Source organism: Vombatus ursinus, unplaced genomic scaffold (genome assembly GCF_900497805.2).
Source record: "Vombatus ursinus unplaced genomic scaffold, bare-nosed wombat genome assembly UNPS02005659.1, whole genome shotgun sequence".
Lineage (NCBI taxonomy): Eukaryota > Metazoa > Chordata > Mammalia > Diprotodontia > Vombatidae > Vombatus > Vombatus ursinus.
Window position 1 is genome coordinate 2381178 of NW_020945437.1, and position 10979 is coordinate 2392156.

General features: G+C 37.9%; 1 pseudogene; it reads left to right on the forward strand.

The window, feature by feature from the left end:
• The first annotated feature begins 1327 nt into the window (after nt 1–1327).
• Nucleotides 1328–2237, forward strand: LOC114032850 (annotated as a pseudogene).
• Nucleotides 2238–10979: the final 8742 nt, after the last annotated feature.

Sequence of the window (10979 nt, forward strand, 5' to 3'; positions counted from 1 at the left end):
TTTCACCTCTCCTGTTTCCCCATTTCTATGCATATTCAGTTCCTTCAGTCAATCAATTTTTGATATGGTTCTCAATCCTCTCACCATTCTGGTTGCCCTCCTCTGGATGATCTTTAGCTTGTCAATTTCCTTTCTAAAAGGTGGCACCAGAACAGTCCAGAGGTGATACTACCTGTCCAAGTATAGTAGGATGATCACATCCTTTTATATGGACACTATGCACCCATTAAGTAAGGTAAATTAATATCAAATTGGTTTTGTTGGCTTCCATGTAACAATGTTGATTCATATTGAGTATGCTGTTTACTTTTTCAGATGAATTCTTATCTTAGTCATCTTTTGCTTGAATTTTCAAAAACCTGAATTTAATTATTGTAAGTCAATTCATAGTATCATAGAATTTAGCACTTCTAGAGGGTTTAAGACCTTTTCATCTCCAATCCCATCATTTTAGAAATGGAAGCCCAGATAGGTGGAATGTTTTACCCAAGGTCACAAGGTAGTGAGTAGCACAGCTGGAATTTGAACTCAGGTCTTTGACTACAAATCTAGTGCTTTTCCTTCTCGACCAGCTTGCTTCTTTCTCTGGAGTCTATCATTCCCAGGAGATTTAATAAAACTGGGTGTCTGAATCAGAAATGCAAAGATCAGAACCTGGATTGTTGATTACCACATTTGACAACCACCTAATGTGGCCCATCCTAAAAAATTAACTGGCCTTAATGATTTAGTTTTTAAGATAACTAAATAATCAGTCACTCTTCTTGTGTTGCTTTTTTGTTTCAGCCTCATGGGTATCTTTTAGTTGGTTCACTAGCTAAACTCATATGGAGTCTTCTAGGAACTCAGATCAGGGTAGTAAAGAAAGAACTGTGAATGTGTCTTATATTACACATAAGTGGAATATTGATGATCTTTTAAAAGATTAACAAAGCAGGTAATGGAAAAGTCATGACAAATTCAGTGTAGTGACTAGTACCCTAGGGATACTTAAAAGATGAAAACAAATTGTCTTGCCCTATAACTTCCGTCTGTTTCATCATGAGTCAAGAATAGCATTTAACTACACAATAGCAGAAGGAAGGCAATGCATATTTTGAGTTGAATTTTATATTGTTTCAGGCACTTTAATTTTTTGTTTAGACTTTGTATTTTCTTTATAAATATGAAATAGAGTAATGAAGAAACCCTTAGCTCCTCTGAAGAAGTATTCTGCTTAAATGTGCTTTAAAATATTCAGACAAGGCCACTGCCACTGCCTACAGATGGCTGAACCCCTGTCCATCCACCACTACCACTACTCACTCTGAGTTCAGAATACTCAGTTATGAATAAAAATGAGCAGGTGAGGAAGGCCAAATTCGCTGAGCAGGGTGAGTAATATGATGACATGGCAGCCTGCAGGAAGTCTGTAACTGAGCAGGAGCTGAATTGTCCAACAGGGAGAGGAATCTGCTCTCTATTAAGTACAAAAAAATGTCATAGGAGCCAAGATGTCATCTTGGAGGGTCATTTAAAGTATTGAGCAAAATATGGAAGGTGCTGAGAAAAAACAGCAGATGGTCTGAGAATACAAAGAGAAAATTGAGACTAAACTAAGAGATATATGCAATGATGTACTGTCTCTGTTGGAGAAGTTTTTGATTCCTAATGCTTCACAAGAAGAAAGAAAAATTTTCTATTTGAAAATGAAAGGAGGGGCATCTAGGTGACTCAGTGGATACAGCACTGGCCCTGGAGTCAGGAGGACCTGAGTTCAAATCCGACCTCAGACACATAACATTCACTAGCTGTGTGACTCTGGGCAAGTCTCTTAACCCCAATTGCCTCACAAAAATAAAATAAAAATAAAAAAATGAAAATGAAAGGAGACTATGACTGGCATTTGGCTGATGTTGCTGTAGGTGATGACGAGAGGAATAGTGGATCCATCACTACAAGCATATGAAGAAGTATTTAAAAGCAGCCAAAAGGAGATGCAACCAATGTGCATCCTATAAGATTAGGTCTGGCCCTGGACTTTTCTGTGTTTTACTATGAGATCTTGAACTCTTCAGAGAAAACCTGCTCCTTTGCAATGACAGCTTTTGATGAAGCCATTGCTGAACATGATACATTAAGTGAAGAATCATACAAAGACAGCACACTAATAATGAAATTACTGAGGTAATTTGACATTATGGACATCAGACATCGAAAGAGATGAAGCTAAAGCGGGACAAGGAGAGGAGAGTTGAACGACCTTCCAAATTTTGTCTGCCTCATTCCAGAATTTATACACAGACCATTTATTATCCATTCTGTCTTACAATTATGATTTATGACAGGTTTTATGTTACTTCTATTTGAATTTCTAGGTTCCCCAAGTGACATTTATGTCTAATATTAGAGGAGTAAAACTAGTTAGCCTTTGGGGAGCTGTTTTCCTCTGAGGTGACCAATATGAGGATATGGAATTTTTATACATATTTTACATATTTAGCCTAGTAATTTTGCTATATTGTTATTTTACAAGGTTAAAATAGCATCCAGGTCTAAGCAAAGAAACTGTCTACATAGTGACCTGTCATGGTGAGGGAAAAAGGGATTATTGGTTCTAGTCACAGGTATAATTATTGGGGGTACTTTAGGGTTGGAACACTCATGATTATGGTAGAAACATATGTCCTATTAATGTCATGTGTCAATTCACAATCTCAATGTGTGCATCTTCATGATAGCAGTTGCAAAAGTGTTCCTTAAGATAAAGTTTAAACCCAGTCAATTTACTCTGGAGAATTGCAGAATTTTCTCACATTACTTACTGTTCACTTTCATTATTTTTACAACCCTCATTTTATTTGTTTAAATGGTTTAGGCAACCTAAGAACAAGTGTACAGGTAAAGATCTAGTAAAAATGAATTTCTTGCTGTCCAAAATGTCACTGTATATCAAAAACAACAGTAAAACAAAAAAAATCATTTATTTAACTTTTTAAAACTTTTTTTTGCTTTAGTGATTTTTTTGGATACTAGTCTAAAATGCATGTGCTATAAAAATAGTTAACAGGGAAATAACTTGAGATGGTGGTTACCTTTGTTGAGTATCTTATGAAATTTTCAGAAGAATCCATTAGGTTGATGTTAGTGGAATGAAAGTTTTATGAATAGAAAAATATTTAGAAAAAATGGTCTAGCTTTTTTAAGATGGAAGAAAATGATTTGGAAAATGGTTAGGGTAGGTTGCATGAGCTCTTAAGTAATTTGATGCTAAGTAACTTTAGTGTCCACTTGAGTTTCAAAGGAGTTGAAGGAATTAGTAAAATTTGTTGAATGAGAACTCTCTTGCTCATTATAAGAAGAACATCTTGGGCTTTATGAGACCTTGGGAAATACAGCTTCCTTGATACATGTGAGCCTGGCAATCCTTCCACTTCCAGCTGAGAAGCCAAGCTGTGTAGAGCACAGAAATCCACACAGAGCAGAAGCCCATTCCTCTTAGGGAAAAGGGACAGAGAATGAATAGTCAATAAGTTAGAAGTGTTCTGAGGATTAAAATTGTTAAGGAGTGTTGAAGAAAAGGATAACAACAACATACTCTGATTATTAGGCACAAATCTGTCAGAAATAATTTAATTTAATATTAATCTAATATTCAAACCACTTCTTGTTTAGAGAAAGATGGCCAAACTGGTATCATTCTCTTATGCCCTATGGCATGATTCTTCCCCAAGATGTCATGAGATAACATTTGTAAATATCTTGAACTAGGGAAAACATAATATGTTAAAATACAGTTTTGGATTAACATTCCAAAATACACTGAATACTCAGTTCCTTCCTGGGCCATTCTCCTCAAGGATAAAATTTCTCTCTGTGATGGAATATTTTCACCTTGAATGCAAAAGAAGATACTGTTCTGAGATGGATCCTGGACCCTGTCTCTTCAAATGTGTGGGGAGGCAATGATCTTATTTAGAGAAGAGTTATGGTTGATTATCATCCTTAGTCCATTTTCTTAAGAAAAACCTTAGTTTTCCTTCTATTCATTTTCCTAAAGGCAAAGGCTGGAAAGGGTTTTAGACTGAAGAAAGCATTTTTAATGTTGTTAGTGAAACCAAAAGAGGAGATTTTAAATATGCTTCCACGGTAGACAAGTTCATTCCTTAGCCAGTCAACAAAAATTTATTAAGCACACACCATGTGCTAGGAACTGTGCTAAAAATGGCAAAAACAGTCCCCAATCTCAAAGAACTCACAATCTCATGGGGAAGACAACATGCTAACAAATATGTACAAGCAATATCTATACAGAATAAATTAGAGATAATCAACAGAGGGAAGGGACTAGCATTAGAGGTGATCAACAAAGCTTCTTGCAGAAGGTAGGGCTTTAGCTGAAACGTGACCGATAGTTTGCAAGAATGTAGTTAAGGCTTTTGACACCAAGCTGTTCCAAAGTCTGAAAATATCATAAAGTCATGTACAACCTTTGTGATGTTGAAAGCATAAGAGAGAGAGACAGACAGACAGACAGACAGAGACAGAGACAGAGACAGAGAGAGAAAATAAAGTCATAGAGTAAGGAAACTGAAGTTAGATTATCCAGTGACAAAGCATGGTTTAGTCATTAAAGAACATAATTCCTAGCTAGACATCTATAATTTTAAAAAATTGTTTACTAAGTTGTACATCACCTTATAATTAGAAATTGGTTAATTGTGGTTGTTTTATTTAAAAGTTTACTTTGTATGCAAAAAGTACAACTGTCCACACCATGCTATATTTCTGCTCTCCCATAACTTTTCATGCTGGGGGCAATTGCATATGGCCATAGCCGAAGACATTGTCATTCATCTGGGGCATGGTGTAGACCACCAAATTTGTAGTCATGATAACTAAAGAGGAAATAAATAGCATTAGCAGTGCCAGTCTTGCAAACTTCAACTATTGGGTAATGGCACATACACTTGTGATTTTTTCCCTCCCATACAATAACCTTAAAATGAATCAATGCTAACCTCATTTTTTGGCTGTTTCTACATCCTTCCGCTGATCTACTCATCACCTAGTTAGGAGAGCACAATCACTTGCCTCTTGCAAAGTGATTCTGATTTCACAGAAACACAGGTTTCTGTAAGAAATAGAAAAGAGAAGTAGGGTAAGTACTACATTTATTTTAACTGTGAAGACATTTTTGCTGGACTATCCTGATTCCTCTATGTCACCTCAGAATAACTGGTGCCAGTGGGTCAAGTCGGGATAGGTAGGGTCAGGCCTAAGAGGTGGGTCAGTCTGGTGGAGTCAAGTTAATGGTCTGAATAGGTGATCTCCTGTCAATATAGTGAGATATAGGCTAGGCAGGTAGGAACAAGAATAAATGAAGGCTGAGTATGTAGACTGTGTAGAAGGCTGAATATGTCAACCTCTATTTACAGGAATGAGGAGAATAGAGTCTGGGAGACTAGGAAGAGCATTTAAAGGTCCAAAATAGACAAGCAGATGCAAACAATGGGGCAGTCAGAATATGCCGTGTGAGGACAGGTATTATCTTCCTTGTGATTTGGTTTTAAGCCCCACTTTGGTATGGGTGGCCTATGTGTGTTGCTATTGCCGACCAGAGTAAGGCCAAGTTCTTCGGTAGCTGGGTTATGAAGTGAGCCTGCTCTTCTGCTGTCATAGCTTATACTAGTTTTAAGCTTATACTTTAGATTATAATTAGATTTAAGGTATTTTTTAGCTTTTAATTGTATGACTTCGAACTGGGTCCCAGTAGCCCACTCATGGGACCATGCCTCTAGTTGCCCCAACTTCCTTATGGTCCTGCTGGGAAGTAATCTCAGTTCCAGTACTTTTGGCTGTTGCCTCAAAGCAAGCTTTTGGGTAAGGTTATCTATGGGTACCTGTAGGAATAGATTACCAATTTTTATTCAGTTTAATGCACCTTTATTAAAGCACTTAGTATGTACAAGGTGCTGGGAAATATACCTCCAAAGACAAAAATGGAACATTCCTTGCTTACAATCTACTTATATATACACAAATAAGTGTGATGCAAGATAGAATGGGACCACCATAAAGGAGAAATCCTGGCAGTGTATTTAGCACATGGGAGGAAGGTGGGATTACTTTTAGCTGGCTTCATGGAATAGGGGGCATTTGAATTAGGCCTTGAAGGAAGAGAAGTATTTCAAAAAGTGGCCATGAAAAGGGAGGGAAATGAGGGGTCAACTTTCATGAAGACATGGAGGACAAAGGAAGGTGCAGGACAAGACTGGGGAAGAGCTCACTGTCTAGTTTGGCTGGGATATGGCATAAGCAAAAAGGAAAATGGTGTGAAATAGTCTTACTAATGTTCAAAATCCTATTTTCTTAGACAGTCTACAAAGTCTAAATAAATTTATTGAAGCAGCTTTTATTTTTTCTAATTTTCTTAAACAAAAACCCAAACTGTGAACCACTCTTCAACAGTGTAAGCGAGCTAATTTAATTTCAACCCAGCAATTTTGAAATGAGCACTGTACAATGAAGTAAATTACAGTAGCTCCTCTTGAGAAGTTACTGTGTATATATTTATACCTTCACAACACATGCTATTATGGTTGATTTAATATTATATTACGTCCAATTCTCTCACTGGTTTCTTTGTATTTATTTGACAGTTGGAATTTTGGCAAGTGTTGACTGCTTTTCCTCTCTTTTCATGTTTGTTCTTCTAAATATTGATTTTCGTTTTTGTTTGTGGCCCTGGGTGTTCAGATTCAGAACATTGCTTAGTAACACCACTGTAAACTATACTGTACTAAGAAAAATTTTGTCTTGGAGGAAGATAGTCACCCAAACAGACAAACAGGTGATGCTTAAAACATAAAAGACAACAACTTACCCCCAGGGATGTAGTAAATGAGTAAACAATACCACTTTTGTGAATTTCCGTCGTGAGACAGAAGATTAACTGACTAATGCTTCTAGGAGAGACCCAGGAAGGTCAGGGAGCAGGTTTTATCTGGATAGAAGGAAAAAAAAACCTTTCTAACAATTAGTGATGTTTGCAGAGTGGAACAGACTGCCTTCAGAGAGAGTGAGGGCTTAGTACTCCATCTCTTGCATTAGTGCCCAGATTGTCCCTCATCCCCTAACTTTATCCAAAGTCCGGGTCACATGACACAACCTTTGATGTATCCCTAGTTTTCAGTCCTTTGTCCCGAGGGTTGTTGTGAGGTTGTTGTGAGATAATAGATATAAAGCACTTTGCAAACGTAAAGTGCTATATACATGCCAGTTATTATTATTAGCCTCTAATTACCAGGCAATAATTTTATTCCAAGAGTTCTGCTGCTGAGCTTGAGAAATGTGTCCAGAGCAACACAAGGGTGTGCTGGCAGATGTGGTTGACATTGTGCTAAATGCTTTATAAATATTCTATCGTTTGATCTTTACAATAACCCTGGGAGATAGGTGTTATTATTACCTCCATTTTACAGATGAAGAAACTGAGGCAGTTAAGTGACTTGCCCAAAATCAGAAAGCTTCTAAGTATATGAGACTGGATTTGAACCCAAATCTTCCTGACTCCAGATGCAGAACTCTAGTTGCACATAGCTGCTACTTAATTCTTGGTTGTTGGTTAGATAGTTCTGTATCACTGGAGATCTTCGAGCAGAGTGATCACTTCTTGGGGATGTTGTGGAGGGGATTCTTTTTTTCCCTTTAAAAACATTTTTATTTAAAGTTTTGAGTTCCAAATTCTGTTCTTCCTTCCCTCCCTCCCTCCTCTCTCCCCTTCCTGATATGGTAAGCACTCAGATATAGGTTATACTTGTGCAATTATGTAAAACATTTCCATGTTAGTCATTTTGTAAGACTTGAATGAAAGGGAAAAAGAGAAAGAAAGAAAGTGAAAAATAGCATGGGTCAGTCTATATTCAATCAATATCAGTTCTTTCTCTGGATGCGGATTGTATGCTTCATCATTATTTCTTTGGGATTGTCTTGGATCGTTGTATTGCTGAGAATAGCTCAATCATTCACAGTTCTTCATCAAACAATATTGCTGTTACTGTGTACAATGTTCTCCTGGTTCTGTTCACTTCACCATGCATCGGTTCATATGAGTCTTTGTGGAGAGGATTCTTGCTTAGGTAAGAGTTGGACTAGATGACCTTGGAAGTCCCTTCCAATTCTGATGACCTGTTCCTCTGACTGATGAAATTAATTGCTTCACTGGCAGCCTTCTGCTTCCTACCTTTTTCTATCTCAATCTTCTAAAAGTAGAATTTCCAGCTTTCTACCTATGAAGCCTGATGACTTTCATCTAAACTAGGTTTCCCCCATAAATCCATACCTTCTGGGACAGGACTTCATTGTTCTATCCTGGTATATTTTGCAAGGCAACACAAAGTTCCTTTTCATAAGCAGATCATATTTATGAAAGTTAAGCACAAGTGGTTCAATTTTTGATCTGAAGATGAAATACATTTAATAATCATTTATTTAGCACCTACTATGTGCCAGGTACTGTATTAGGTACTGAGGTTACAAAGACAAAAACAAAATTGTTATTGCCCTCAAGGGACCTATTTTTTTATTGGAGAAAATATTATGAACACAAGAAAGAAACAACAAAAATACAAGCCAAGTAAATACTACATAATTTTGTGGGATACTGGGGGTAGGAGGTGTGGAGAAGAGAACACTAACAATTGGAGGAATGAAGAAAAGTCTTTGAACTGAGCCTTGAAGGGAGCTAGAGATTCCAGGAGGGAGAGGAGGGAAGGGAGAACATTTTAGGTATAGAGAATAGCCTATGTTTGTGAAAAGGAATGAAGGTGGTGGATGGAATGTTATATAAAGAGAATGGCAATAGGCCTGTTTGCCTGGACTGTAAGGGGAGTAAGGTGATTTCAGGCTGGAAAGAGAGGTGGGAATCACATTATGAAGCACATTTAAAAATGCCAAAGTGAGTTTATCTTTTATCCCAGGGATAATCTGGAACCACTGAACCTTCCGAAATTTCCATAATTATCATGATAAAGGAAGACCTTAGTAATTTTTACTCTCAGCTTAAGGCCTCTGAGTTCTTGGAGCAGACTCTTTTAGGTCCTTTGGTTCAGTAGTCTTCCCACTGACAAACTAAAACCTTCTTTCCTTTCATTCTCTCCATGGTCATGAGCTCTAGCCAGTTACCTCTCTATTGGGAATCATCCTTTTGCATTTCATATTGTCCATATACATCATGTTTGATGTTGAAAGTCCTATTGAAAAGGTTATTGATGTGGGGGCAGCTAAGTGGCACAGTGGATAGAGCACTGGCCCTGGAGTAAGGAGGACTTGAGTTCAAATGTGACCTCAGACACATAACACTTACCAGCTGTGTGACCCTGAGCAAGTCACTTCACCCCATTGCCCCACAAAAAAAAGGCTGTTGATGTGAGAGGCACTGTTGTATAGGGGAAAGAACCTTCAGTCTGGAGCCAGATGACTTGCTTTGCTATTAATCACTTCTGTGACCTTGAGAAAGTCTTTTCATTTCTCTGGTTTTCAGTTTCCTCATGTATACGATGAGGCGATTGGAATAGCTGCTTCCAGTTGTCAGTCTCCAATCCTATACTCCTAAGCCTAAATCTGTGCCCCAGTTAAGTTCACCTTTTCAACAGTGACCACTAAAGCTTCCTCTCAACCCTAATGTCTTTGGTTCCTCCTGAACATTTATACTTTCCCCAAAAGAACTCCTTCTTGTACTGTGGTTGCTCTTTGTTCCTCAAATTACTCTCTCTAGGCATTTGGGTAGAATTAGTCCAATCATCTTAGGGCTTTCATTGACAAGTTCTGGTTACTATACCCAGATCTGTTGAAGTTATTTTCTCAGCAACTCTTAAAGTATATGTGTTCTGTGAGTCTGCCTACCATTCTCAATCAGATTCGGAAGGGTGGAAATCATAGCTAATCATATTTGTTCAAGTGAAGTAGGATTAAACTTGTGATCCCCCCCTCCCCATTTCACGTCTTTTTGATGCATGCTTGAAACGGTCACATGGTTTGGCAAAGAATACACCTTTATTCTTTTAAATCTTTTCTTAACTCTGATTCCATTTTGTAGTGAAAGAGGGAGTTTGATTATATAAAGAACCCTAGTTCTGGAGTCAGGAGACCTAAGCTAGATTAGCAGCTCTACTATTTACTAGAGCAGCTAGGTGGCACAGTAGGTAGAGGGCCATGCCTGGGGTCAGAAAGATGAATATTCCTGAGTTCAAATGTGGCCTTACTAGCTCACTTACTAGCTCTGCATGACCCTAGGGAAGTAATTTAACTTTATTTGTCTCAGTTTCCCCACCTGTAAAATGAGCTGGAGAAGGAAATGGCAAACCACTCCAGTGTCTTTGTCAAGAAAACTCCAAATGGGGTCATGAAGAGTCAGACACAACTGAAAACCACTCAACAACAAACGTTACTAGGTAGTATGATGTAATAGATCTGGATCTGTAGTCAGAGGACTTGGTTTTGAATTTGGCTCCACTTATTTGCTTTGTAGTCTTGAGTAAGTCATTTATTCTCTTTGGGCCTCTTTTTTCTCACTTTTAAAAAGAGGGAGTTGGACCAGATGATCTGTAAGGTCACTTCCAGTTTGAATTCTACCTTCCTTCCTATGTGTGACCTTTGGCAAATTGCTGAACCAATCTGAATTCAGCTGCCTCACCTGCCAAGTAAAGGGATTGAACTAGATGTTTTCTAAGATTCTTTCCTTGGTGGAGGTGAAGGGTGGGGGTGGGTGGGGCTTCCTTAGATTTCCAGCCCTGAAATCCTATGACTTTATAATAAATGACTTCCATTGAACGTCTCCCCTGGGAGCGTAGTGTAGTTTCTTGTTCTTGTAGAAAATGGCATAATGAGCTATCATAGTAGAAATGTTTTCATTTGAAAAGGAAGTGGATTTTTTTGTCCCTTATTTCAAAATCAGTAATAATGTGCTATTCACAGAGAATGGCTATGACTAAGATATT